The sequence below is a fragment of the Pseudopipra pipra genome, chromosome 17 (assembly GCF_036250125.1).
Source record: "Pseudopipra pipra isolate bDixPip1 chromosome 17, bDixPip1.hap1, whole genome shotgun sequence".
NCBI lineage: Eukaryota > Metazoa > Chordata > Aves > Passeriformes > Pipridae > Pseudopipra > Pseudopipra pipra.
In genome coordinates this window covers 13823865-13828094 of record NC_087565.1, presented here as the reverse complement: position 1 = coordinate 13828094, position 4230 = coordinate 13823865, and the positions used below count along the sequence as shown (strand labels likewise).

Below are 4230 nucleotides of genomic sequence, written 5' to 3'. Positions count from 1 at the left end.
ACCCCCTGGGGTTTTACCATTTTATAACTTCAGGGGGGAAAACTGTTTCCCCACACCACACCATGGAACAACAACAATTTTTGAAATGGATTTACAGAAGGACAATAAAACAACAACAGATAAGACACCTATCCTGAATTTATTGACATTTTCAGAATTTTCTTATTAAACCCAGCATTCTTCTTCATAGAAACAACAGTCTTCTTGATGACAACAGTCTTATTATCAACAACCATCTTCTTAATAAAAACAAGTATCTTCTTAATAAAACAACAATCTTCTTAATAAAAATATCTTCTTAATAAAAACAACTATCTTCTAAATAAAACAACTATCTTCTTCGAACAAAACTATCTTCTTATAAAGGAAACTTATCTTCTTAAAAAAACTATGTTCTTAATAAAAAACTTATCTTCTTAAATTATTTTCTTTAGAAAACCAACAAACTTCTTAAAAATTCAATAATATAGAACGTATTTACAGAACAACATGTAAAACATATGTACAAGTGGCCGATTCCGTGGCCGGCAGGTCCGTCAGTCCTGCAAGAAAAGCAAGGGCACGGTCAGTGCAGTCGGGCCCTGCTGGCCGTTCCCTGTGCCCCCAGCCTGGCCCACGCTGGGCACAGCTGGACTCTGGCGCCAGGCCTGAGCCCGGCTGGGGATGGGAGCCGGGCCCCAGGCGCTGGCACGGGGCTTGTGTGGCCCAAAGCAGGCGCAGGGCAGGCCGGGGCTGGGGGTTGTGCCGCCACAATCCAGGGCACGGGGCACCGTGTCCCTGAGCGGGGCCACCCAGCCCAGCCCCAGCCTGGCGGCAGGTGACCCGCTGTGCCCGGGGCAGGGCATGGCCAGGACGGGCCTCACCTGCTGCTGATGGGGGACTCTCCTCATCCCAGCACCATGGCCTCCTCCTTCTCGCCTTCCTCTTCCACATCCATCTCTTCTTCCTCTTGCGTGTCCACCTCCATCTCCTCCACATGCTCTTCCAGGTCCACTTCCATACTCTCTTCGCCATCGCCATCCATGTCCACATCCATGGCTTCCTCGGTGTCTCTGACACCCTGCAGCAGGGAGCACAACCTCAGAGAGGGGTCTCTGTCCCAAACCATCCCCACAGGGGATGCCATCCCAGGTAGTCATGGGGTGCCCACCTCCATGGAACGGCACTGTACCTTCACTGGGACAAAACTGCACATCCTGCAGGAGCGATGCTGAGATCCAGTCAGCAGGGAGAGTTCTGGACTGACGGACTATCAGGGAGCTGGTAAGGACAGGGCGCTGGGAGCAGGAGGAAAGGTGCTCTTGGAGCAGGGGGAAGGGTGGTCTTGGACCAGGTGACAGGGGTTCGCTGCGAGCTGCTGAAGGTTCGCTGGCAGCAGGGGAATGGCTGCGTTGTGCTCGTCGCCGGGCCCTGGCAGTTCCACATGGAACACGGGCACAGCTCTGGCAGCTCTGATGTCACAGGAGGTCCAAGGCCACTCCACACTGGGGGATGGAGACTGTAGAATGATGGAATCCTGGACTGGTTTGACTTGGAAGGGACCCTAAAAATCATCTTCTTCAAATTTGAACAACCTTCCACCACACCAGGTTACTCAGGGCCCTGTCCAAGCACACCTTGAACATTCCCATGGATGGGGCATCCACAGCCTCTCTGAACAGCCCCTGCCAGGGCTTCAACACCCACAGTGCAAAAGAACATCTTCCTAAAGCAAATCAAAGCTGAGTCCTCCTCCTTCAGTGTAAAGCCATCCCCCCTTGTCCTCTCCCCGCAGGCCCTGCTGAACACTCTGGCCCAGCTCTCCTCTGGGCCCCTTCAGCTCCTGCCCGGCCGCACTGAGGCCTCCCCGGGGCCCCAGGTTTCTCCCACGTCTCCACACAACCTTCTCTTCTCCAGGCTGAAGAGCCCCAACTTTGCCAGCCTGTGTGCAGAGGGGAGGTGCTCGAGTGCCCTGAGCCCCTTGGTGGCCTGGTCTGGCCTTGCTGCAGCACTTCCCTGGCCTTGTTGTGTCGGGGACCCCAGAGCTGGAGGCCGCACTGCAGGTGGGGTCTGCTGAGAGCGCAGCAGAGCGGCAGAACCCCCCCTGCCCTGCTGCCCCCAGGGCTGGGGATGAGCCCAGCACACGGGGGGGGCTGGCCTGAGAGGGCACATTCTAAGGGCCCATGTAATGACAATAATCTTTGACATGTATTTACAGAAGGACAATAAAGCAACAACATATCAGAGACGTCTACAGAATTTATTGACTTTTTCCTAATTTTTTTAAAAACTCCAGCATTCTTCTTTCCAGAAGGAAGAGTCTTCTTGATGGCAACAGTCTTACTATCAACAACCATCTTCTTAATAAAAACAACTATCTTCTTGAAAAAACAACTATCTTCTTAATAGAAGTATCTTCTTAATAAAAACAACTATCTTCTAAATAAAAATATCTACTTAATAAAAAACTATCTTCTTAAAAAGAAACCTTATCTTCTTTAAAAAACTATCTTCTTAAAAAGAAACCTTATCTTCTTTAAAAAACTATCTTCTTAAAAAGAAAACTTATCTTCTTAAAAAAGCTATTGACTTATGAAAAAACTATCTTCTTAAATAAAAATCTATCTTCTTAAACTATTTTCTCTATCCAAACTACAATCTTCCTTAAAAGTGAATAATATAAAACCTATTTACAGAAGAAAATGAAAAACATATGTACAGAGGGGTCAATTCCATGGCCGGCAGGTCCGTCAGTCCTGGAAGAAAAGCAAGGGCACGGTGAGTGCAGTCGGGCCCTGCTGGGTGTTCCCTGTGCTCCCAGCCTGGCACACCCAGCAGGTGACCCTGGGGCAGGGCATGGCCAGGACGTGCCTGTCGTGCTGCTGGGGGACTGTCCTCATCCCAGCACCATGTCCTCCTCCTCATCTTGCTGGTCCACATCCATCTCCTCGATCTCCTCCACAACATCGACCTCCATCTCTTCTACTAACTCTTGGGTGTCCACCTCCATCATCTCCTCGGTATCTCCGACAGTCTGTGTAAGGGAGCACAACCTCAGAGAGGGGTCCCTGTCCCACACCAGCCCCACTGAGCTCCAGTCTTCCTGGGAAGTCAGGGGTTTCCCACTTCCATGGATTGGCACTGTACCTTCACTGGGAGGAGGTTGCCCATCCTGCTGGGATGGCTGCAGAGCTCCAGAGAGCAGGGAGAGTCCAGGACTCACGGGTCTCTCAGGGATCACCTGACGAGGGTGCGCTGGGAGCTGCTCACAGATCGCTGTCAGCAGGGGAATGGCTGCGTTGTGCTCGTCGCCGGGCCCTGGCAGTTCCACATGGAACACGGGCACAGCTCTGGCAGCTCTGATGTCACAGGAGGTCCAGGGCCACTCCGCAGTGGGGATGGGGATCATGGAATGATGGAATCCTTGAATGGTTTGACTTCGGAGGGACCTTAAAAATCATCTTATTCCAAGCTGACCAGGTTGCTCAGGGCCCCATCCAAGTGGTCCTTGAATGTTGCCAGGGATGGGGCAGCCACAGCCTCTCTGCACAGCCCCCACCAGGGCCTAACACCCTCACAGGAAACAATGTTTTCCTAACATCAAATCTAACCCTCCTCTCTGTCACTTTGAGCCCATTCCCCCTTCTTCTGTCACTACAGTTGCTGACCAAGAGTCACCCTCCAGCTTCCTTGGAGGCCCCTTCCCACACGGGAAGGTTTCTCCCAGGTCTCCACACAAGCTTCTCTTCTCCAGGCTGAAGAGCCCCAACTTTGCCAGCCTGTGTGCAGAGGGGAGGTGCTCGAGTGCCCTGAGCCCCTTGGTGGCCTGGTCTGGCCTTGCTGCAGCACTTCCCTGGCCTTGTTGTGTCGGGGACCCCAGAGCTGGAGGCCGCACTGCAGGTGGGGTCTGCTGAGAGCGCAGCAGAGCGGCAGAACCCCCCCTGCCCTGCTGCCCCCAGGGCTGGGGATGAGCCCAGGACACGGGGGGGGGCTGGGCTGAGAGGGCACATTCTAAGGGCCCATGGAACAACAATAATCTTTGACATGTATTTACAGAAGGACAATAAAATGACAACATATCAGACACGTGTACAGAATTTATTGATATTTTCCCAATTTTGTTATAAACCCATCATTCTTCTTTATGAAAACGACAGTCTTCTTGATGACAACAATTTTAGTATAATAACCATCTCTTTAATAAAAACAACTATCTTCTTAATGAACAACTGTCTTCTTAATAAAAATATC

General features: G+C 51.2%; 1 long non-coding RNA gene across 1 annotated transcript; it reads right to left on the bottom strand.

Annotated features, from left to right (window-relative positions):
- Positions 1–457: 457 nt before the first annotated feature.
- Positions 458–1826, bottom strand: LOC135423858 (uncharacterized). Its single transcript, XR_010434991.1, has 2 exons — positions 1172–1826; positions 458–1060 (listed from the first exon to the last, which is right to left on the bottom strand). It is a non-coding gene; the product is annotated as an uncharacterized LOC135423858 (long non-coding RNA).
- Between the last annotated feature and the right edge of the window lie 2404 nt (positions 1827–4230).